Consider the following 26,474-nt stretch of genomic DNA (forward strand, 5'->3'; position numbering starts at 1 on the left):
TAAAATGATTGTGCTCATTTAAGCAGTCCCATGGAGTAAGAACATAAAGCATCTCAGACACCTTTATGAAAACAAAATCCATAAACTTCTATTTCTATAAATATGACTAATGAAAACACAGGAGGAACAAATGCATTTTCAAAAATGGAGTCCAGACAGGATACAGGAACAGAAAAGGTTGCACAGGAGCAACACAGACCAGCTGTTGGAGAAGTCAAAGTATTGGCAAGGTTATATATGGCATATCCAGTGCTTGAACAAAAAATGTGTCTGGGTAAATAAAATAATAAATCATTTTCATGAGACTGAACTTTAAAAGGCCTGTTAAAACTCACAAGGCCTGACTGATAGAGCAGCTTCTGATGAAAACAGAGCAATGGCTTTCTTCTCTCAAACATGGAAACAATTAACAAACATTAACAACTCTTCTATGACCTCCTATGGTAGGTGGCAGAGATTGTTCATTGGTTATGTTCATTGTTGGAATGACTTGTTCAATTAGAGCTGTGCTGCTTCTTTCAACACTTTTTAATGTCTTCATTCCTGTAATAGAATATTTTGGGTGCATAAACATCGTTACTGATTTAGGTTTCAAGAGGCATTTATCTAAACTAACAGAAAACTTAATTTTTTTTCCCCTGCAGAAGCAGGAAACCTGCCAAACAATCAATGGGGGCTTTGAATTATTAAAGTGCTAAATGAGGATGCAAGGAAGATAAGCTTATTAAGGAGAAGCTAAATGAATTCTTTGCATTGGTCTTCACTGCAGAGGATGTGAGGGAGATTCCCATACCTTAGTCACTCTTTTTTAGGGTGAGAAATCTGAGGAACTGTTCTAGACTGAGGTATTGGTAAAGGAGGTTTTGGAATAAATTGATAAATGAAACAGTAATAAATTAACATGACCAGATGGTATTTACCTAAGAGTTCTGAAGGAACTCAAATATGAAATTGCAGAACTACAGGATGACAGAGGATGGATCACTTGAAATTGCCCTGTTCTATTGCTTTCCTCTGAAGCATCTGGCACTGGCCTTTGTCAGAGAGAGGATACCTGGCTAGATGGACCATTGGTGTGACCCAGTATGGCAGTTCTTATGTTTTTAAGTTTCCAGTAAATTTGGGGTTTTTGTTAGTTTTGGGTATAATCTCTGTACACTGTTGCTTCTTTTTAACCCGAGCGGCTAGCTGAATTGGGGGGGCCCTGGGATATTCCAGTTGGAAGTAGACTTTGATGGAGTCTGGTAACTTCTTTTGATGTAGTTTTGTTTATTTACCAAGAATTTAGGAAGTCCTATGTCTCTGAAATAGCAGGAAACTGCTTCTTTTGCTCACAACACCAAGAACGCTCTTCAGTCTGAATCCTTGACCCAAAAAAACTCTTCCCAGGTTTCTTCCAGAGTCAGCCACTGTGCTTTAAGCTGCTCCTTCAGGCTGTCTCTCCCTTTCTGTCTTTTTTTCACTTTTCTGGGTGTTCCCTCCCCACCCACCTGGTCACAATGTCCAGTTGAGCCTTCTGCCCACCTGATACACGTTTGTGAGCAGACTCAATTAGCCTTTGGTTTAGGTATGGCTCTTAACTGTCCCTTACAACTGTCTTTAATGGGGAACTCATTCACACAGCCATTTGAATGAGGTTTTAATTCAACCCATAACAAGATTTCACCCAGCTCATAACATTATTAAGATACCTTTTTCTTCAATACCCTCCTCTCTTCTCTCCTGTGTCCAGTACTCAGTTACCTTTCTCTGAAATGTCAGATGTAAAAGAACGGCGCCTTTGCTTAATCTCTGCACTCCCTCTCTGTACAAGAATATTGTGTTCCATATGTAAAGAGCAAACATAGTTTAAGTGACTTTTTTAGAGTAAAGAAAATAACAAAGTGAACTCTGTATGAGAGCTGGTGTGTATGAGAGCCTATGTAACATGTCACACCAACTGTGCCTCACAAAATGGCGTCTGCCCTGGTGACAGAAATACTCATTAAATTAAAACAGACAAGTAAATTAATAAAATTGAAAACCAAACCCCTGCACCAAACAGAATTTTTACTGCAAAATGGGAGAAGCGCCAGAGACTTCATGAAGCTTACTAAGGACTCTGCTACTATCATAGCTTTCCTACTCAGATTTGAACCTTAGCTTTCATAACCTGAGAAGCTAGCATGAACCCCTCTAAGCTTAATTATCAACTTAGATCTGATCTCGCTGCCACCAGCCAAAAATTCCAGGGTTTTGGCTCCCTCTGGTCTCCCCAGAACCTTTCCTGGGGACCCCAAGACTCAGAGGCTCTGAGTCTTACCACAAAGGGAAATAAACCATTCCCCCACCTCTCTCCCACCCAGAATTTCCTCTCTGGGCTAACCTGAGAGTTACTGATGCAACCTCTTTACATCACAATACCAAGAAGGGGATGTTCTGCTCGTAGCCACAAAGAGACCAACACCCAAAGAAACGGAAAACAGAAAGATACTAATCTCTCTCCCCCCTTAGCTTTCTTCCCCCGCCCGGGGACACTAGGCAGAGTTAAACAAGAGAGCAAGCTTTTTTCCCCTCCCCCCTGTCTTTTCCCTTCTCCCACCAATTCTCCTGGGGGTCAACTAAACAAAAAAATAACAGGTCTTATAAAGCAAAACTTTAAATAAAAAAAAGGAAAGTAAAGCGAATAGAAAACCAGTTCCTCTGTAACCTAGATGGTATCTAACAGGGTTTTTCAACTTAATAGAAAAATGAATAAACATAGAAAAGGAATACAACACCTACCCAAAACCAATACAATTTAAAGTACTTATAAGGCCAAAACATAAGACGTCCACCAGCCAGGGTAACAGATGCCAAATACAGCCAAACCAATTTAAAAAGCACTATAGTTTGCCTACCTTGTATTTACAACTGGAAACCAGAGATAAGAAGAGACTGGAAATAGATCCTCATAATCGCTGAGAAGCACAGAACAGACCAAAGACTCCAAGACCAAAAAAACCCCCACAAATTCCCTCCCTTAAGCTTTGAAAAATCCGGTTTCCTGATTGGTCCTCTTGTCAGGTGTTTGGTTCTCTTTGTTAACCCTTTACAGGTGAAAGAAACATTAACCCTTAGCTATCTGTTTATGACAGCTACTGCTGTTCATTTTATGTGGATGGTGCTCAGACACTGAGGCAATGGGCCGCAGAATAAAACCATGAGATTGGAAAGAGGATAAATGGCTTGCAAAGTGTAACATAGGAGAGCCAAGAGTAGAGCCCAAATCCCAGTCCCAGTGTTCTAGCTGCTGGAGAATGAGGTCTCTCAGTGTGTATAGAGGAATAACTATGCACAGAAACAACAATTTTTGGATGGATTTATGAGCCCATCCATCTCCAAATGGGACCTTTGCAATCCCCAGTAATGGCTTCCCCTAAAAATACCCAGCCCAACTTTCTCCCTTAAGGGAGCTGATCCTCACCTCCCTCCTGGCTCTCCATATTTGTGGAGAATAAGCCCTCTCCCTGCATAGCCCAGTATGTGCCCTCCGCTTATCCTTTGTGGCTGCTAGTGGGTCACACTTTAATTTTAAGTGTTAAGGTGAATGTTTTCTTTAACAGCAAGCAACACTTGGTGGGAGGCTTTCCTTAAATACACTTCCCATATTTGAAAAGTGTGAGTGAGGAAAATCTCTGCAAGCACGTTTTCAAGGTAAGAAATGTTTTGACCAATCATACAATGTTAGGACTGCCAACTTTCTAAGCTTACAAAACTGAACACCCTTGGTCTGCCCCTAGGGTGGCCAGATGTCCCGATTTTTGCAGGGACAGTCCAAATTTTTGGATTTTTTTCTTATATAGGCTCCTATTACCCCCCTGCCCCCTGCCACCCTCTGTCCTGATTTTTCACATTTGCTGTCTGGTCACCCTATCCACTTCTTGCCCTGTCCCTTCAAGGAGGCTTCACCTCTTCCCCTACCCCCTGCTCACCCTATCCCCCTCCCTCCGTTGCTCATTCTCTCCCACCCTCACTTCTTCAGGCTGGAGAAGAGGGTTGGGATACAGGAGGGAGTTTGGGCTCCCGCTGGGGGTTTGGGCTCTGGGGTGGGGCTGAGGGGTTGAGATTGCGGGAGGGGGCTCAGAGTTGGGCAGGAAGCTGTGCTGTGAGAGGAGGTTCAGGATGTGGGCTCTGGGCAGGCAGAGCTTACCTCAGGTGTCTCCCGGAAACCACCAACATGTCCCCTGCAGCTCTTAGGGGCCAGAGGGTCCTGTGTGCTGCCCATGCCTTCAAGTACCACCCTCACAGCTTCCGTTGGCTGTGGTTCTTGGCCAATGGGAGCTGTGGAGCCGGTGCTTGGGGCAAGGGCAGCACGTGGAGCCAATATGACTGTTCTTGCTCCTAGGAGCCAGACATGCCGGCTGCTTCCAGGAGCTGTGTGGAGTCAGGGCAGGCAGAGAGCCTGCCTTAACCCCACTGTACTGCCAGCTGCACTTTTAACAGCCCGATCAGTGCTGCTGATCAGAGCCACCAAGGGCCCTTTTCGATTGGGCGTTCTGATCGAAAACTGGATGCCTGGCAACCCTATACACTGTAACATTGCTAAAACACACACTTCCACATAACTCCAGTAAGAACTGCTAAAATAGACCCTGTGTGGGATTGCGAGGGAAAAAGATAACCATAAAGGGGTTTGAATTTGAGTAACTGTTAGACAATGAATGAAATGAGTCGCAGTAAATAGAAACAGTCTCTGAAGAAGTATGTGCTTAAAGAATTGTGAAAGGGAACAGAAGCAGGTGATGAATTCTAACAGAGATTTCTCAGACTAACAGCCTCCCCTTCTGATGGCATCTCAGTACTGCAAAATCTATCCAAGTTCAGGGTGTGCAATGAGTTCTAAGAGGAGCCCGGGATCTTGCAGGACTGGGACCTTATTTTGCAAAGTACTGCGTATGTTTGACTCCATTAATAGGAAGTTATTAAAAATAATAATCTAAATCCTGACACACAGAGAACTTCCAATGAGTACTGGAAGTACTCAGGCCTAGAGATGAATGAACACCAGATTTTTTGGGAGAGGCGGGATTGTTGGCAATTTCAAAATTTAAAAAAAATAGTTTTTGGTTGAACAGTCCATTTTTAACTGTTTTTGAATAATAATAAAAAAGGGTAATTTTGAAAGGAAGTTCATTCAAACCAAAAAACAAACATTTTGAAAATGCTGAAACAAAATATTTTGGGTTTTTTGTTTTTGTTTTAAAATTTATTTATAATTAACAATTTGGCAAAACCAATGTGAATTCACAAATCTGTGTTGCTGAATCTGCATTTTTTCCACCTGAAAAATTTTACACAGTTCTACTCACCACCTTTCCATGAGACAAATCCTGAAATTATATTTGGCTTTTCTCAATCGTTATTCAGGAAAATCCATGCTGAAGTCAAGTGATGTATGATGAGATAAGTCATGACACAAAAACAGTAGTTCTTTGTTGAGTTTTAAAGAGGCAACTGATTGAAGAGGGCAAGGTGTGGGGAGGAACTTATGGAGAAGAAGTAGAAACATCTAAAGATAGTTTAAAGCATGCACCTGAATCAGGGGAAAAGATGAAGGGTGTAGTAAGTCCAGAGGATTGGGAAGGGTTTAGGGAGCAAGTTGGAAAGAAGGAACCAATGAAATTGGAGTGGGATGTGGGAATATAGAGGAGTTGGCTGAGGAAAGGTATCTGTCCTTAGAATTTACCATATTAGAAAATTGGATGTGACAGAAGAGAAGGGTTAAGAAAGCTGTCTTCGGCCACTAAGTGATTTACTTAGATAAATAATAAATGAAAAATAGTATGCCAGCTATGGCAATAAAATAAATTATATCATAATTAACGGGAATTATACAACTGAGCTGTCGGAGAAAGTTTTGTGCATTGTCCAAGATACAATAAAGTTACACCAAGAGAAAATTTCTTGATATGAAAAAATTCCATTCAAGAACAGATCCCTCACAAGTCAATTTTCTTGTGCAGTGACTGCTGGCTTGTTCTTTCAAGAGAATTTTATTGCCTTCTCAGGCACACTCCTTCACCCCATGTCACTCTCCCTGCCTGTGCTAGCAACTTTTGTATACTACTTTGATTGTTTTAGAGGACATAACGTAACCCCATGCGTGAGTAGCCGTGCTTCTGAAGACAGTATCTCAGCATTTTAGTGATCAGCCTTCCTATGGAGCCTTTACCAATATGACAGTGTTCTGTGAATTAAACTCATCATCCAACCATCAAGAGTCAATACAACAACTAAATAGAAGACCATGTGGACTTCTGATAGAAAGTTGTGTTCCTTGAAAGGAATTGATTTTTTTGGGACAATTTTTAATTTAATTTTCTTAACTTCAGTGAAGTTAAACCGGGGATGAATTTGGCCCCAACAACTCAAAAAGCAACCAACAGCTACTGGCCTAGGAAGGGGGAAAACCCTGCTTGCATCGACAGGCTTAAAATGACCTCTGTGTACAGTGCAAAGCAGAGGAGAAGAACAAGTCTTAGGGGTACGTCTACATTATGGGATTATTCCGATTTTACATAAACTGGTTTTGTAAAACAGATTGTATAAAGTCGAGTGCACGTGGCCACACTAAGCACATTAATTCGGCGGTGTGCGTCCATGGTCCGAGGCTAGCGTCGATTTCCGGAGCGTTGCACTGTGGGTAGCTATTCCGTAGCTATCCCATAGTTCCCGCAGTTTCCCCTGCCTCTTGGAATTCTGGGTTGAGATCCCAGTGGCTGATGGGGCAAAAATCATTGTTGGGAATGGTTCTGGGTAAAATTCGTCACTCCATTCTTCCTCCGAGAAAAACAACGGCAGACAATCATTTTGCGCCCTTTTTCCCTGGATTGCCCTGGCAGATGCCATGGCACAGCAACCATGGAGCCCATTCAGCTTTTTTACTGTCATCGTATGTGTACTGGATGCCGCTGACAGAGGTGTTACTGAGTGCTACACAAGCAGCACTCGTTTGCTTTTGCATGATAACGGAGATGGTATCAGTTGTTCGTACCGTCTGCTGCCATTGTAAATGGCAGTAAGATGACAGTTATCTGTCATTCTGTACTGTCTGCTGCATCATGGGTGCCCCTGACTGAGGCTCGGCGGGTGCAAAGGAAAACTGGGAATGACTGCCCGAGTCAATCCCTCCTTTAGGTTTCTAAAAATAGAGTCAGTCCTGCCTAGAATATGGGCAAGTGTACTAGAGAACCAGTGTATCAGAGAGCACATGCTCCATGTCAGATCCACAAAATGATGAGCTGCATGCCATTCACGGGGTGCCCCTGCCAATCCCATCCATTGTTCCCTCCTCCCCCAACCTTCCTGGCTACTGTGCATGTCCCCCCCATTTGTGTCATGAAGTTATAAAGAATGCAGGTAATAAGAAACAGTGACTTGTTGGAGAATAAAATAGGGGAGGCAACCTCCAGCTGCATATACAGTCCAGGCAGGACATTAAGCGATGCGGGGGAGAGACCAGCATCCCACTGCTGATGTCAGGCAGTACAGAATCTTTTCTTTAACACAGGAAAAGGAGGGAGCGATGAGCTCAGCCCCCAGTTGCTATGATGAGGACGCGTTACCAGTGTTCTGTACCATCTATGGAATGACCAGGAATCATCCCATTTTTACCCAGGCGCCCCGGCCAGCCTCACCTGAGGCCAGCCAGGAGAACTCACAGGCTGAGGTGACAACGATAGCAGTCATATATACCGTCTGCCACCAGGAGGGGAAAGAGTGGTTACTGCTCTTCACTGCTGCAGCATTGCATCTACCACCAGCATTCATAACATAGGGTGACATTGAAAAAAGTCAAGAAACGATTTTTTCCCTTTTCTTCAGTGGTGGGGGAGGGAGTAATTGATGAGCTATACCCGAACCACGCTGGACAATGTGTGTTTGAACTACAGGCACTGGAGCTCAGCCAAGAAGCAAATACTTTTCGGAGACTGCTGTGGACTGTGGGATTAGCGGAGTCCCTCAGTACTCCCTCCTCCCTCCGATGAGCGTCCATGTTGATTTTTGGGCTTTCCTATGCTTTCCACAACAGCACTGTCTAGCCGGAGATTTTGTCAAAGCTTGCATTCGTCCGTCTGTAACGAGCCTGATAGAACAGATTTGTCATCCCCATACGCAATCAGATCCAGGTATCTCCCGTACGGTTCATGCTGGAGCTCTTTTTGGAATTGGGACCAATGCACCGTGCTATCAGAACTCACGCAGGCAAACAGGAAATGAAATTCAAATTCGCGTGGGCTTTTCCTGTTTACCTGGCCACGGCATCTGAGTTCGAGATGCTGTCCAGAATGGTCACAAGTGGGCACTGGATAACCACCCAGAGGCCAATTACCATCGATTTGCGGGCCACCTAACCTGAATCTGAAATGGTAATACCATTTTAGCCTTACTCCTCTCGTTGGGGAGGAGAACAGAAACCAATTTAAAGAGCCCTTTATATCGATATAAAGGGCCTCATAGTGTGGATGGGTACAGCGTTAAATTGGTTTAACACTGCTAAAATTGGTTTAAACACGTAGTGTAGACCAGGCCTTAGCTAGCCAATAGCATCAAATTAACAGTCACCCACTTAGCAGGGCAGGTATGTAAATAAGACTGCTGGGGGGTGTTGGGAGTCCCCAAACGCTTTCACTGTTCCAGGGATGTCTCTGGATGTTCCTTCTCTCCCCCTGTTGCTATTTGGGTTGTTGACAGCTAAAAGGAGGATGCAAATGTTTGTACAATGGATTTGTGTTTCCTCACTGGCTGAGCTGTCAAATGGAGATGCTTTCAAGCTGGGACGCTCAAGGGATGATTAAATATTAGAGAGCTACTCTCTATAACCCATTCTCCACATTACAGCATTTGGGACTGACTGAGCACATGGCAATTTGGTTGGGCTGGTGAAAATTTTCCATCCAAAAATCTTTTTTTTGTTGTTTTTTGTTTCTGGCTAAAATATTTTGGTGCCTGTTGAAAGAAAACTGAAATCACAGGTTTGCAATATAAATATTAAAACAAATGAATTTTGGTGCTTCTGAAAGTATCAGATGGATCTTATCTATAATCTGTCCATTGAACTAGTGACAGCTCAGGCTACTTGCCAAAGCTCAGACCCTAGAGGGCTCACAAACTATTTAAGGTGATACTCTCCAATTCCCATACACTAAGTGAAGATGGGAGAGGGAGGAAAAGACCATAGAAAAGTCCAAGGAAGGCCAGCAGCCATCGAACATAAGCAAAACACTGAAATGAAGCCACCCAGAAAGAAGCAAATTATCCTGAATAGTGACCTTTTACATTCTGATGAAGATAGAGGAAACAGGATGGTCTTGCCTTCCAAGTGAGAGAAAAATATACAGTTTTGATCTCTTTTTAGCAATTTCCTTTCATCCTCTACCTACAGGGTCTGGAAACAGGGCCAAAGTGCTTTTTCTGTCTGAGCTTTGGGGCAGCAAGCAACTAGTAGTGCTGTACTCCTGCTGCAGCATTCTCTTCTCTGCTGTAACCAGGAGAGGATGTAACTTCCTCTCTCATGCTGATCAGCTGAGAGTCAGCTGGTGTATATGATGCTGCAGAAGCAGTAGAGCAGTACCTGCTGGAGATTGAAGGAAACACACCTGGGGTGAATAGACATTCTTGGGCATTCAGATCTGTTGTGTGGCATTTGGGGTGTAGTGCAGGGCTTTCACCACCAGTTTTCGTAGCTGCACATGGGACCTACAGGAGAGCAGAGGAGAGTACAGGTGTTAGCATCCCATCAACAGTCATTTAGTACTTCAAAAAAGTGAGAAATAGAAAGCTGGATTTGCAGAGAGGAAAATACTCTGGTCAACAGCACTGTTCTTCATGGTGTGATCTTGGCTTCTCAGTCTCAAGGAATACAAATCCCGCATCTGGCTGATAAGTTTTTCCATGGGCTCCTTGTGGGAGACAGTGTTACATTTAAATAATACATTTCCTAAGGCTTCCTCTGTAGTGTGTATAGAGAGGGGAATAATTAGTAGTGTCCAGCTACACATAGCTTGTGATATTGAAGCTGGATAAAGTTAGCCATTTCACAAACTGTCAGTGCAACACTGATGGAGCTTTTAGCATCAGTTAAAGTACATGTATAGGTTTCATAGAATAAGCTACTTTTTGACAACAGAAACACCACTAGCATGTACAGTTTAAGAAGCCTAAAGTGGTCTACAGTGCTAGCCATTGTTTTACCTAAAAGGCCTGGCCTGGCCAAGGCAGAGTTGAAGTGAATGCTGTACTTCAATTCTGGAGCTACTTTTATCTAGAAATGTTATTTTTGATAAATAGTGCCTATTCTATGTTAGAATAGTGATGGGAAAAAATCGAAGTCACTGAGCACTGGAGAGGAAAAAAATATTGAAAAGAAACTTTAATTATGTTGGATACAGATTTTTGGATGGAAAATACAAGCATTATCCATCAGATACTCGACCATCCATCATTCCTGCTCATCCACCCTCACCATTGGAACACTCAGAATGCATGGTCAAAGTGCCAGCAAGACACTGTTACAAATATCCTTTGGTACCTTTAGGAAATGAAGAAAGTGAGCTATATATCTTTAATCCACTGCTATCAGCACGTACAACAAATGATTTCCTATTAGATCAGGTTAGTACTGTGCCACTACTTTTGACTTTCCAGAACTTTGCACCTTGAAAGTACAGCTAGATTTTCAATATAGTGGGGAAACACTATCTACAAAAACACTGAGATGATATTACAATTGTTAATGCCTATCCTTAGATCCCAGATGTGAGTTCATGCATAACACCACTAAGTGATTTAGTGTCACTTACTAATTTTCAAATATCCATGATTTAATATGAGGTTGGTAGAAATGATAGCTGCATACAAATGGGGAACACGTTTAGGATTCTTTAGTATTTAATTATATCTGTTCAAAACAGGATGATTCATAGTCATAAGTATATCTGAATTAGGTACTTCTTTGTGGGGAATCAGTCTAAGCCAATTCTGGATTCCCCCAGGAAAGATTCTAATAGGCATTAAGACTCAAATTTCAGGCACCTTGCACTGATGAACACAAGAAACATCTGTACATAGTTTTCAGTATTATAAGCACAGAATGCTGATTACTCTAGGAGTATCTAGGTTTGCCTTATTAATAGGCTCATAGGGAAAAAACTCCTCTCTTTAGGAATACAGAGGATTCTACTACTGCATGACTGAAAGTTTTTATCTATCCGCTTGATACGAAGAGATATTCAGATTGGCTGTTAGAACAACTGAGTGGTTGGCTTAATTTAAATATAGCTCTGTTGATCATTTAACACTTTTAGGTAATGTAGAGTCTTTACTAGTTATAATGCCACTGCTCTGGATATACTGCTAATTACCACTCTGTCAAACGGTCAGCCAGAAACTCCAGTAAAGGGGGAGACATTAAGTGGCATAAGTAGCCCATGTAGAAGTCATCTGTTTAATAATGACCTTGAAAGAGTTGTGGGTATGTGATTCAATTATGTTTTAAAAAGGAAGGATGACTGCAGACATTCAGCTTCCTCTCAACATAGGGTAAGGAATGACTTGGTGGCTGTAAATTCAGATAACCTGAGATTTGAATGTTCAGTATTCACAAGAGAACTCAATGCATGTGAATTAACCAGCACAGCATGCTACAGCCATATTTGAAACTCAGATAGACTCATAGACTCATAGGTCAGAAGGGACCAATATGATCATGGTGATGGGTGAAGTTACATAGGTGTTTGGCTCAGTCCTGAAATTACAACAAAGCGTTGGATTTCCAACATCCAGGAAGTACTGTGCTAAGTGGTGAACTTTCTAGGAGTGAAGGAAAGACTTTTTTTTGTTTATTATATACTTGAGAGCTGACAATGTTTGGTGTTCTAAAAACACAAAAGAAAACATTGTCTTAAGGAAATTTTAAATCTAAATCACACTGTTATATAAACACAGAGCTCCTTATCTGGTGATCCAATCTTGAACTAATGCTGATATCTTTGGGGATTCTCCTTGAAAGGATTCAGAAGGCTTGGCCTATTTTAGCCTGTTGCACCCCTCTAGTTTAGCTACAGCTGCATGCATACTGCATCAGGTATGAAATGGATACTAAACTTAGTCTCTGTCATGACACTATAGCCCTCACTGGCAGGGGAAAGGATGTGACAATCTAATAGCCCCTTTTTCATCTTTAATTCTTTGATCCTATTATTTTATGACCCATAAAATTTAGGGACTGTAAAACACTGAAGTGTAGCTCATAAATGTCCAAACTTCACATCACACACAAATGTCCTGCACATAAATATTGCAAACTCTCTTCTCCAAAGTCTTATTCTTCTGGTAGAGATACAGGTTTCTCTGATGCTTCGTAGATTTTTAATTAGTCTGTTGTATCTGAATAAATTTCTGGTATCTGAAAATTGCCAATGAGTGCTAAGCTTCAGAGCTGAAAGGAAGCATGCACATTAGGCTTATTTTCTCCTTTTACAGATGGTCACAAATCCACTCTTACTGGCTAATTCTTCTAACACAATTATGCAATATTCGGTTGTTTAAAAGTTATTAAAAGCTTAATTACAACATCATCTAAGGTCACCCTAATTTAGTCAGTTTTACATGGAGGACCTGCATTGAAGTAATAAGAGGTTTTATTGAATGACTTAGATTTCATTCCACCATGTAAGAAAACAATAATTGATGATAAGGGACTGGTCACAGGACTGACATTGAAGCCTCATTGTGCTAGGCAGTGAGCAAACACATTGTAAGATCTTAGAGAAGAACCATCTAAATAGGCAACACAGGGTGGCAGAGGAAACGAGGGACACACAGAGATGAAATGACTTGCCCCAAATAACTCAGGAAGTTAGTAGCAGAGCCAGGCTTTGAATTCAAGTCTTCTGACTTTGTCCAGTGTTTGATCCACTAGACCACATTCCCTCCAGATTTGTACCATGCTTTTGTAGGCAAACACAGCTGTGCTAGCATTAAGAGAAGCATAGTTCTACTGTGTGCTCATTTTTACATTAGAGCACTGTTGTGTTTTGTCCCTGACCAAATCCCCTGCACAATCAGAATGTGGCTATGCTGTGACAGCCTTATGGTTGTGTTATTACTTTCTGCTAAGTAACCATCTTTCATGTGTCCTGATGTCAAAGAGTGAAAGTATGCACTATTGCTCAGTCCCCGTTCCAGTTAAATCACCTCTGCAAGTCACTGACACATTTCACAGGGAGATCAGGACTGAAGACCACTTTGTTGCTGGCACTGTGCAGTTGTAGTTGAAGGATAAGGAAAAACAAATGGGTTCATTGACAGCATTAGTACTTCCACTTCAAGTACAAATTGCTTCTAATCCATCTGTGTCTCTTGTGTCAGGGACTAATTTGTCCCAGAAGCAATAGTTTAAAGCCCTGGTATTACAAGGTACGAGAGTGGGGGAAAATCAGACAATAAAATTTGTTAGGAGTGCGGCTGAAGTCTTGCTTTGCCTTCATTTTTTCCATTTTCTCCCACTGACAGTTAGATGAGTTGAAGAGAGTCATAGATCAGAAGGCCAGAAGGGACCACTATGTGAATTTAATTTGACCTCCTATATAACAGAGGCCATAAAACTTCCCCGACTTAATTCCTGTTTGAACTAGAGCATAGCTTTGAGACAACATTCAATCTTGATTTAAAAATTTTCAAGTGATGGAGAATCCACCACAACCCTTGGTATATTGTTCCAACGGTTAGTCACCCTGACTATTAACACTTGCTCTGCATTTGTCTACTTTCCAGCCATTAGGTCTTGCTATACCGTCATCTGTTAGATGAAGAGCTCTGTCAAATTTCCGTTTTCTGTGTAGGTACTCATGAGGGTGAGAGCAAGTCACCCCTTAACTTTCTCTTTGTTAAACTAAGCAGGTTGAGTTCCTTGAATCTATCATTATAAGGCAAGGTTTCCAATTCTTAATCATTCTTGTGGCTCTTCTCTGAACCCTCTGCAATTTGTCAACACCCTTCTTGAACTGTGAGCACCAGAACTAGACACAATATTCCAGGAAATAGTAACAGTACTGGTAGTGCCAGTGCTAAATAGAGAGACAAAATAAACTCTCTGCTCCTATTCAAGATTCCCCTGTTTATGCATTCAAGGATCAAATTAGTCCTTCTGATATATGGTGGAGTCACTTATTTAACTTACACGATTTTAACTATTCACACTTGGCAAAACAAAACCAAAAAGAGAAAAAATAGTAATTTAAATACTGTACCTGTAGTGTGGGTGATTCCACCCGCTATTCCACTCAATGAGTGTTTGACTATTTGCGATTTTTCGCCTTGCGTGCTGACGTCGGAACCTAACCCCTGCATAAGCTGTGACTCCCCTGTAATGCTGCATTGGGAGCTGAAGTTCAACTGATTATACACCATGATCCCCAAATATTTTTCAGTCACTGCTTCCCAGGGAGTCCCCCATTCTGTCAGGGGCCTGCATTCTTTGCTCTTAGATGTATGACCTTGCATTTGGCCATATTAAAGGGTATATTGTTTGCTCATGCCCAGCTTACCGAGCAATTCAGATCACTCTGTGTTAGTTTTAGTAATTATTTACCACTCCCACCAATCTGCACGTTATCCATGATTATTTTGTTTTCTTCTAGGTCATTGATGATGATGATAAATAGTGCAGGGCTACAAACCACTGCCTGTGGGACCCCATTAGAAACACCCCCTAAGTGATGGCTCCATTACAGTTACATTGAGACCTCTGGATAGTTTTTAATCCATTTAATGTGTGCCATATTAATTCTGCATTGTTCTAGTTTTTTAATCAAAATGTCACGTGGTACCAACTGAAATGCCTGACAGAAGTCTTAGTATATTACATCAACACTATTACGTTTATCAACCAAACTTGTAATCTCACCAAAAAATGTTAGTTTGCCAAGATCTGTGTTGCATAAGCTTGGATTGATTGACATTAATTACATTACCCTCCTTTAATTCTTTATTAATAAAGTCCTGTATCAGCCACTCTATTATTTTGCTTGGGATAAACATCAGGCTGACAGGTCTATAGGTATCCAGGTTGTTCCATTTAACCTTTTCAAATATTGGCACAACATTAGCTTTCTTCTAGTCCTCTGGAACTTCCCCAGTGTTCCAAGACTTATTGAAAATCAACATTAATGGTCCAGAGGGCCCCTCGGAAGCTCTTTTAAAACTCTTGACAGCTTGTTATCTGGACTTGCTGATTTGAAACTGTCTAGCTTTAGTAGCTGCTGTTTAACATCCTCCTGTGATACTAGTGGAATGGAAATTCCACTATCAATCTTCTACAATTCCTAGCTTCTATTTTATATTTATCAATTTCCCCTTCCTTCTATTTGTTTTTTATGTATAAAATATTGGTGTATAGTTGCTTTCACCTCCCCTCTATGCCAGAGTTTTTTTTAACCAATGGCCTTTTGTGTTTTTTTTGGGCATAATAAAATGTTCTTAAATGGTTCCTAATTATCATTCACTTCTGAAATGGACATCATACAAACTGTACACCTTCCCTCCCATATAGAAGTTGGACCAATGTTCCACAAAACAAATCCCTCTGCCTTACAACATTTACCTAGGCAGTGATTCTCTTCTAGAATTTTCTGCCTTCTCCCTTCCTTCACTCACTTGCTTTATGATATAGTTTCAACATGATTTGAAAGAGTTGTGCCAGCATCAGGGAGGGGGAAAAAGACTATTATGTTCCCTGATGTCAGTAGATGGCTAAATTCTGCTATCTGATGCCCAAGCGCAGATCTGGAGTAAGGCCCCCTAGTCCCTTCATTGGCTTTGGAATTTTCTTCCTGGTCTACCAGAATCCAGAAATGGAGCTTGATGCTGCTTGTATGGAGGCCAATGGCAAAAGTCCCAGTGACTTCAGTGGTACAGGATTAGGCAAATAACGACTTTCAGGACAATGTTATGGCCCATTTGTTCTTCCAGTATCTCTAGGTGTGTTCAGGGGGGTTTTTGAGCTGATGCCTTTGAGAGCCATCTGTTGACATAGTGCCATTTTGTGAAAGGTTTTGGTTTAACTATCATATCTCTGTTCAGAGGGTGAATTTACCCTTCTGTGCGTTGCTCAGCACATTTAAAAACAATGTTTAGTAATCTCATTTACTAAATAAATCCCTGATGCTTAGTGAACAGGAAATGGACAGGGCCGGTGCAACCATTTAGGCGACCTAGGCAGTAGCCTAGGGCACTAGGATTTGGGGGGCGCCATTTTCTATGGCAGCAACTGTGGTGGCCGGATCTTTGGCCACCACAGTCTCCGCCGGCATTTAGGCGGAGGGAGCTGGAGCAGGGGAGCACGGGGAGGGCCACCTGCAGCAAGTAAGGGGCGGGCGGCACGCAGGGGAACTCCTCACCCCAGCTCACCCCTGTCCCGCCTCCTCCCCAAGCATGCCATGGCTGCTTCATTTCTCCTGCCTCTCAGCCTTGCGGCACCTAAGCTGATTGGCACCGCAAGCCTGGGAGGTGGGAGAAGTGAAGCAGCCATGGTTTGCTCGAGGAGGAGGTGGGGCAGGGTTGAGCTGCTTCACTTCTCCTGCCTCCTAGGCTTGTGGCACCAATCAGCTTAGGCACTGCAAGCCTGGGAAGCGGAAGAAGTGAAGCAGTGACAGTGTGCTCGGGGTGGAGATGGAGCAGAGGTGAGCTGGGGCGGAGGGGGTGTGCCTCAGGGTGGAGGGGGACAGCTGCCATGGGGGGCACCTCAGGGCAGGGGCGAGGTGGAGGAGGGCGCAAGGTGGAAGTTTTGCCTAGGGCGTGAAACATCCTTGCACCGGCCCTGGAAAATGAAGTGAAAACATGGGTATCAAGGAATCAGCCCAGAGGGCCATGTGAGAGTTTGAGCTGTAGGCAGTAACCTGGGAGCTGACTGAGGAGGGGGGCCATATGTCAGGAGACACCAGGAGCCAGGACAAGCAGGCTGGGTAAAAAGTGAGGAGCTGAGCAGGGAAGCAGGCTGTGACTGGCAGTGGGAAGCTGCCTGTAAGACAGATTGGTGAGGCAGTCACTACAGCTGGATGATGGGAAGATAATGTTGCCTGTGGCCCCTAATGAAAGCGTAGATGATAGGCCTGACCTCTTGCTGGAAGGACCTACAGACCACTGCTTAATTGTCTTCCAAGAGTGGGATGGATTAAAAGGGGCATCTGAGGTGTTAGGCCTGAGAAACCCCATAGGGCATGGTTACTGTTACAAGTGTCTATTTGTCTGGCTCTTACAGAACAGGTTGAGAACCACTCTGACTTTCTGTTTTAATCTCTAAGACTTGTATCTAGGATATTTGTTTCCTGTCAGCTCTAATAAAGATTCCTCCTTCATTTTCTAGAAGCAGATGAATGCTTTAGACTCTACTAAGAGCTGGAATGGGTAGAGCCCACTGCTTGGTGTGCCTAGAGTTCTTCCCTTTTAGCTTGTAGCATACAACACACTGCCAAGCAGCTAAAAGGGACTGCTGCATCCCTAGCAGTTAGAGACAACATGCAGTGGGGTTGATTATAATACTCCACTGTGCCATCTTTTTCTGTTGGTCTCTGGTACTGCCACAGTTGAATGAAGTGTTCATCGCATAGTCAATGGTCTAAGCAAAGGGACCATAATTTATAATTTACCTAATAACAGCACCTATGTAATCCCATGGATTTACCCAGCATGCCAAGTAGTTCAAAGTAGTTACTCTATCACTCTAGGAACATAGCAGGCACCAAAACCAGAGTGTGACATTCTATGGACCCTGCCAAATGGAATAGAGCTTGTGCCTGAAAATGTCCAAGCAGTCCCTTCCTTATATGAAGAGTTGGGCATGAATGAGGAATGCTTCCAGTCTGTGCTCAGTATAAAAGCTCGCTCCCTGAATTTAATGGCTACTTGAACCTGGCCCTGTGCTTGGTTTTGGGATACAGTTATGGTCACAATTTACCATGTTACCACAAAAAGCTGACCAATTGTCTTAGCGTCCATAGTGTAATAAAGACAGAAACATCCCAGTCGTCTGCTGGACCCATCTACCATTACATCTGTTGGATGCTTTCTGAAAGGAGCAGCTGCTGAAGACAATCAGCATTAAAGGAGAAATTCCTACCCATTCCCAAGAGAGGATCAGCCGTAATTTGGAACATATCAGGAAGCACTTCCATAATGAATACCCTTGCTAACGTATAACTGGATTCCAATTATGCTGCCAGTAAACCCAGACCAGAATCACAACTACAAGAGTAGGTGAGTGGGAGGGAAGCCATGGTGTGGACAGCCAGGGATGGACAAGCCTGGTCCTTGAATTTCACAGCTTTTAGGTAACCCCACACAAAAAAAGAGGAAATGAGAGACACTGGCTAGCAGGATGCAAATCTAGCAGGATACAAGACAAGGAGCAAACCTGAATTTTAACGTAAAAACACAAGTTAAAAAATGTAGAAAGCTTTCAGTACTTCTTTATACATTATGCAAAAGCAAGGGAAAAGTGCTCAAGGCCAGTTATTTTTCCTTTGCTTCCCATCTTTAAGATAAAGGTGATTTTTGAAGCAACCAGCAAAAAGGCATATAGCACTTACAGTATTTCAATTAGGCAATTAAAACTGGAGATGGGCCTGAACCAAAACCCTAAATCCAGACATCCACAAGCTTGATGGAATTTCAGACCAAAATCCATCCATCTAATCTATCTTTTGTGGCTAGGGCTCATTGCTAATTAACACTATAGTTGAATGGTTTAAAGAAGCCACATATAAGCTGTGGAAAGGAGCCAGATGGTGTTAAATCCACTTGAAGTTGTAAGGCGAGCTGTCTGAATCCCATGGTGTCTTTGTTACCTTAACCTTCAGAATGTTAGCAGAGCCTTTATTGTAAGGACAGATATTGTCATTTTAAAAGTGGCCACAGTCGAAAGGTGAAAAGCTGAAGCAAGCTTTTTTCTTTTTCTTTTCTTTGTTTTTTTTAAATACAAAAGAGTTTAGTATTTTACTAAGAGAGATTGACATTTGTAGCAAATATTGAATCGGGCCAGTGGGAAAGGGAGTCAGTAAATTGAAAAGATTGAAATTCCACACAACTGACCACAACTGCAGGCTTTTGCAGGCAGAGACGAGGAAACCGCTGGCACTTGTTAGCAAGCTTATCTCTGGGCTCCATCGTGCCAAGAAAGTTTCCCTAACTAGAACTATATCTTCTGGAGGGAACCGTGCTGCCAGTAATTTCTTATTATGTGAATGAACATACAGAATCTCAGACTTATGACAACTTTTCAGATTATGGACTGTCTCCAGCACAACATCTTTGGACTCATCTCAGGCTGATTCTTTTTATTCAAGCTCGGGGTTAGAGGAATCCTCTTTTTGATTATCCAGCCTTTTAAAACATTTGGATAACACAATGAAGGTGCGATAAAAACAAGATGGGGTGGAGTCCTGTCCCTATTGAGTTTTGCAATTGACTTTAATGAGGCCAGGATTTCACCCCTAGATTCTTACTGAAAAAGTGATTGTGATCTCATATTTAAACTAAAATATAGTTGATGTATGTAGTATGAATTGTCTGTGTCTTTGCATGTCTATGTCTTTTACAAGTATGGTGGTATAATTTTCTTTTCAACACAATCATTGTGGTGACTATACGCTGGAACTGAGAGTTTGCTGTGAAGCTGAGGGGTCTGAGTGTTTGTGAGTTACAATGTTGTGGTGGTGGTTTCCTGGATTTTTACTGACGGTTGTTGCATATATAGGAACTGGGTAGTATCCTGTTAAATAGTTTGTGAGCCTGTTAATGGGCTGTCTTCTGTATTTCAGAAGCCCTCAGAATCCAGTCAGAGCAGCAATGTAGAAGTAGCTAAGCCTTGTATGCTGTATATAGTGGTTTGGATTCCACTGTGCCCATACGGTTCCTTCATATTAGGTATACTGTGTAAAGAGTGAAAGACACAAAGTGTTTTTAGACAAAACCGTTCAGCAACCATAAAAGTAAATCATATTTTTTTTGTGGCGGGCTTTTAAGAGGATTTGGTACTGACATCAGTGTTAACTGCTATGGGAACCTGTTGAGGCATTTCTGTAGCATTTCCACCTTTTGTTTCCTATGGCATGTGAGAATAAACTCTGTGAATGATGTAGGTCTGCAACAGAGCATATGTTATTCATATTTAGTGCTAGCTTTGTAGCATTTTGTCATTTGGGGGCAGTTAATTAATACTGCTTTTTAAGAATTGTTTTTCCAGTGATGTACAAATAACTTATGCACAACTATCTCTCTTATTAACCTCTCTTATTAACTTATTTGTAACCTCCATACGGTATGGAGTTATGTTTTGGTAATAAAAAATTGCTCACAAAATATAAATGAATCTAGCAGCTTGTTTGTGAGAGGTTGTACATGTAGGTAGTTGACTGTCTCTGCCTCCCTGTCTAATGCATCATCCTGATAAGTCACAATATTTTTCTATGTAAAAATTATTTTAAATAGGTTACTCAGATGAAATTAAAACCCACATTTATTTTAACCTTCACTTTATTTCTCATGCTAAGAGACTCTTGGCTTATGCTTCTTGTTTGAGGAATCTAAACAGCCTGTGGTCAGTTTGCTCTATCTCCAACAGGAGTGTCTCTCTTAAAGCAGGGAGAACAAATCTGAAGGAGACAAGGTGAACTACAAATGGTGTGATCTGATTTGAATTAAGAAAATTGACCTCCTGTGAGCTTGCTGGGGAAACTCTGATCCTGAGCTATTGCTGCCAGGTTTAAGTTATTGAGGAACCATATTATGTGAGTAAATAAATCTTTTCCTGCTTCCCTATAGTGCACCTTCTTCTTTAGGTGGATGACAAAGTAGATGAGGCATTTTGGGATTTTTCCTGGCACTTTTCAGGTTTGGACTGTGTGCCAAAGAGTGGGAAGTGATGTAGAAACTAGAGAGGTTTCATTGGTTTTCTTAACTTTCTGAGTGTTTAGAGTACGAGCTTGTTTTGTAAAATGTATCTGTCTTATTGCTTAAACAAATCAAACTATTGTGAAGAATGTAGAGAGCACCTCTTAAGTATACTGGTCACTTTTTAAAAAATCAGATTTTATCCCCCATGGGATCTGTGAAACTGTACTTATCTCCTCTTTTCAGTACAGAGAATAATGGCCATATCTCAGAATCCTTGTTGCAGTGGTGTAACTGTGGACAATATTGGTATTAATAGTAACCATTGTAGATGTTAACCTTGGCATCAGATAACCTCTGAACTGTGTTGGCAACAACTGTGTTATTTAGTGTCCTTCTCCACTGAACCTCATTGAAAGAGACACTAAGTCATCAAAAAGTGGTGAGCGGCTGATGATGTAATGTCCTTGCTAGAAGGAGTTGTCTTTTAATATGGTATTTAGTCTATTATGTCAAAATGTTAGTTTCCTACAAATCTAAAATACCAGGAGTAAGCTGGGTGCATAGGGGATGTGCATCCACACATAGAAAAAAAATCTGTGCTATAGTCTTATCTGTAGTTATGCTAATTCAAACCTAAATTAAGTTTATATGCTATACTACAGACTGTTTTCTCTTAGGCAGAGTTATATGCTTGCAGAGCAGGTGCCCTGCCTAAGGCTGAAGAGACACACAGACACAAATGTCTAAAAGGCTATGTACAGAACCCCTGACTGCATGCACAAGACCCAGGTACAGGTGATGTGTGATGATGTGGCTTATTCATGTGTATTGGGTGCTTTGTGGAAATTGTGCATGAAGATTTTTGGTCCAGGCTGAGGTTGATGGGATAGAAATTATTGAAATCCTGGTGGAATTCTTCAAGGGCTTCCTTCCCATGGGTCCAGATGATGAAGATGTCATCAGTGTAGCACAAGTAGAGTAGGGGCGCTAGAGGACAAGAACTGAGGAAGCGTTGTTCTAAGTCAGCCATAAAAATATTGTCATACTGTGGGGCCATGCAGGTACCCATAGCAGTGCCGCTGACCTGGAGGTATAAATTGTCCCCAAATCTGAAATAGTTGTGGGTGAGAACAAAGTCACAAAGTTCAGCCACCAGGTTTGCTGTGACATTATCTGGGATATTGTTCCTGATGTAGTCCATCTTTGTATGGAATGTTGGTGCAGAGGGCTTCTACATCCATGGTGGCTAGGATGGTGTTTTCTGGAAGATCACCAATGGATTGTAGTTTCCCCAGGAAGTCAGTGGTGTCTCGAAGATAGCTGAGAGTGCTGGTAGCATAGGGCCTGAGGAGAGACTCCACATAGTCAGACAATCCTGCTGCCAGGGTGCCAATGCCTGAGATGATGGGGCATCCAGGACTCCCAGGTTTATGGATCTTGGGTAGCAGATAGAATACCCCTGGTTGGGGCTGTAAGGGTGTGTCTGTGTAGATTTGTTCCTGTGCTGCTTCAGGGAGTTTCTTGAGCAGATGGTGGAGTTTCTTTTGGTAACCCTCAGTGGGATCAGAGGGTAATGGCCTTTAGAATGTGATGTCAGAAAGTTGCCTAGCAGCCTCTTGTTCATATTCCGACCTATTCATGGTGACCACAGCACCTCCTTTGTCAGCCTTTTTTATTATAATGTCATAGTTGTTTCTGAGGCTGTGAATGGCATTGCATTCTGCAAGGCTGAGGTTATGGGGAAAGTGATGCTGCTTTTCCACAATTTCAGCCCGTGTGCATTGGCAGAAGCACTCTATGTAGAAGGCCAGTCTGTTTCGACTTTCAGGAGGAGTCCATGCAGAATCCTTCTTTTTGTAGCATTGATAGGAAGGTTTTAGCCTGAACCAGTTCACACAAGAGATCCACTTCATGGACACTACAGTGCAAATAAGCAATGGTCACATAAACACCACACTATAGTGGAAACCTACTGACTGCTATACTTACCTATATGCCTCCAGCTTTCATCCAGATCACATCACAGGATCCATTGTCTACAACCAAGCTCTAAGATACAACTGGAATTAATTTTCAAACTGGACACCATCAAATTAGGCCTGAATAAAGACTGGGAGTGGATGGGTCACTACAAAAAGTAATTTTCTCTCTGCTGATACTCAGACCTTCTTGTCTACTGTTGGAATTGGCGATGTCACCTTAATTGAATTGGCCTTATTAGAACTGACCCCCACACACACTTGGTAAGGCAACTCCAATCTTTTCATGTGCTGTGATATATACTGCTTACTGTATTTTTCACTCCATGCATCTGATGAAGTGGGTTTTAGCCCATGAAAGCTTATGCCCAAATACATTTTTTAGTCTCTAAGGTGCCACAAGGACTTCTCGTTGTTTTTGCTGATACAGACTAACACGTATACCACTCTGAAAGTTATGAATATAATCTCTTAGACTTGTGGTTTGAAGATGTTGTTTAGATTTCTTTGAGGACCAAGAGGTCAGATATAGAGTGACTGCTTTGTGAGAAGTACTCACCCACAGGAGATAGGGTGTTTTTGTCTTTTATCATTTTTCTGTGTGAGTTCATCTGAGAGCGTAGCGATTGTCTTGTTTCTCCCACATAGTTATTGTTGGGGTATTTAGTGCACTGAATTAGTTATACCACATGTTGTGATAGGCATGTGTAGGACCCATGAATCTTGAAAGGTGTGTTGTGGGATAGTGTTGATCGTTGTAGCAGTGAAGATATGTCTACAGGTTTTGCATCTGTTGTTCTGGCAGGGTGTAGTGCTGCTTTTGAGTTGGTGTGTCCTAGGTTTGTGGGGAGCTTGCTTTTTGATGATGAGCTTGGTGTGGTTGGGGGGTTGTCTGAAGGCCAGAAGAGGGGGCTCAGGAAAGATTTCTTTCAGGATGGGGTCCCCATTAAGTATGGGTTGTAATTATTTAAAACTACCTGCCACCTCACACTGGAACCCATCCCAGGTGACAACTAAAGGTGTTTTGTCAGAAGGTTGTATTTACATATTGAGGCAGGTTCTCTCGGGGTATTTGGGTGGCCCATTCCATGATGTGATCTACTTCTCTGATGGAGTCTTCTTATTTGTTTTGAAGGTGGTTTCAAGTGTGTTATGGTGTATATTCTGGACTTTCTCCTCAGAGCCTATTTTGTGGTATCTGAATGCCTTGCTGTAGATAATGGATTCCTTGGTGTTCTTTGAGGTGGTTACTAGATCTGTGAAGATAGGTGTGTTAATCTGTAGGTTTCTTGTGTATAGTTGTCTGTAGGGTTCCATCATTGAAGCTGATTGTGCTATGCAGGAAATTGATGCTAGTGTGGGAATGTTCTAGAGACAGTCTAATGGGTGGTTGGTCATTGTTGAAGTCATAGTGGAAATCTATGAGGGAGTTTAGCTCATCTGTCCAGAGGATGAAAATATCATTCCTGTATCTCAGGTATATCATTGGCTTCGTGGTGCATTTGTCCAGAAATTCTTACTCAAGCTGGGCCTTGAAGAAGCTGACATATTGGGGATCCATCTTAGTACCAATGGCTGTTCCCAGGGCTTGGACAAAGTGTTTATTTGTTGTCGAATGTAAAATTGTTATGAGATTGACAAAATGAATGAGTTTGGTGATGTGTTTTGAGAGGATATTTGAGTGTTGTCCATAGTATTGTAGATATTTGAGGCTGGCCGCAATGCTGTCATTGTGAGGGATGCTGGTGTTTAGGGAGGCAGCATCCATGGTAGCAAGGATGGTGTTCTGAGGGAGGTTGTCAATGTTTCTGGAGGAAGTAGATAATGTCCCTGGAGGAAGCTGTCCCTTTGTGTAGTTGGTGGTTTGAGTGGTTTCCAAAATTCATTCATAAGAGTGCTGTGACCACATATGACAGGTATGCCTGTGTTCCCTTGTTTTTGTATCTTGGGAAGCATGCAGAAGATCCCTGGGTTGGGTTTGTGGGGGATGAGATTGTAGAGTTTTCCCTTGGAATTGTTTAGGGAAGAATTTGATGAGATTGTTAAATTCATGGGTAAATTGTGCCGTGGGTAAATTGAGCTGTGAGTTCTTTATCCTAGGTGGTGTCAGAGTTGTTGATTGGCCTCATTAACCTAGTCTTTATGGTCAACGACTATGATGGCTCTGTCTGTTGGTTTGATTGCTATTGATGGTTGGATTTCAGGGACTGCATAGTTGTGATGGATGTGATGTTTAAGGATTTCACAGTCACTTTTTTTCCTGAAGCAATCAATGCCATGGTCAAGAGTGTGGTTTTGTCTGCTGTGGAGTTTCCAGTCAGATGATTCTTTTTCTTTACAACTGTTGTTGGGGACATGGTAATTGTGGGTGGTGACATCATTGTAAAAAAGTCTTTGAGGCCGAGTTAGTGGAAAAATTCTTCTAGGTCTTTATATGTTAGTATGAGATCAGGTTCTGTGATGGGGCAGAAGTTCAGTCCCTTGGAGAATACAGATAATTCAGTTCCAGTTAGGGGTAGTCTTGACAAATTGATGATGATGGGCTGTTGTGTAATGTCCATGTGGTGGGTCCTGGTACCCTAGTTTCTCTTGGAGGTGGTGTTCTGTGGGTAGTGGAGTTGTATTTGGTTCCACTTTTTGTTTTTTGTGTTGGACGGCTTTCATCAGGTTTTTTTGTGTTTCTGGCACGATTTCCAGGTAGGTTTCCTGATTTTTGTTTTTCTTCCACTGTGTGGGAGCATGTGATGATTTCTTGTTAGATGTGATCCCCTCTGGAGTATATGATATGCAGTAATAATTCCTCAATTTTTCCGAAGTCCTTCTGCAGAGCTGAGAAGCATATTTTGAGTTGTATGTAGTAGTTAGAGGGTTATAGATGGTGAAACCTCTGGGGGGAGATGTTTTGTTGCTTACATTTGCTCAGGAAGTAGATATCACTTTTACATTTTTCCTTCCTTTTTGTTCATATAGTTGCATTTCCATTTCAGTTGGCAAAATTCAATATCTTCTATTGTTGTATGTTGTTGTTGTTGTAGCTGTGTTGGTCCCAGCATGGCTACAACAACACTGAGTAAAGAGGAAACAAATGTACAGAGTGGGCAGGGACTGAACTTACCCTTTGAAGCTCAAATCTTTGACATTATTATAAAGACCAACTTACTTGTAGGGAATCATGCTTCTCATAGACATACGCACTAGCTCTAGTCAAGCTAGTGTGCTAAAAATAGCACTGTAGTCTGTGCTGCCACCTGTGCTACCCCGGCTGTCCGCCTGAATGCATACCCGGGGGTCCATGTGGGTATGTACGAAGGTGGCTATCCTGAGCTGTCTCCCTTGACCTACCCTCAGCCATATTGCTATTTTTAGCACACTAGCTTGAGCAGAGCTAGCACATCCGTCTGCCAATGCTAGGACACATTCTACCAGATGCAGTGTAGGAGTACCTGTAGAAGTTCTTTTCCCCCACCTCCTGTGTTGAGTCATGTTGATCCAGTGTACAAGGGTTATCTCATTACCTGGTTACTTAGAGCTTGTCTCCATTTACTGGGAGAGCGATGCTTGGCAATCGATCCACCAGTGGTT

Source organism: Chelonoidis abingdonii, chromosome 3 (assembly GCF_003597395.2).
Source record: "Chelonoidis abingdonii isolate Lonesome George chromosome 3, CheloAbing_2.0, whole genome shotgun sequence".
Classification (NCBI taxonomy): Eukaryota; Metazoa; Chordata; order Testudines; family Testudinidae; genus Chelonoidis; species Chelonoidis abingdonii.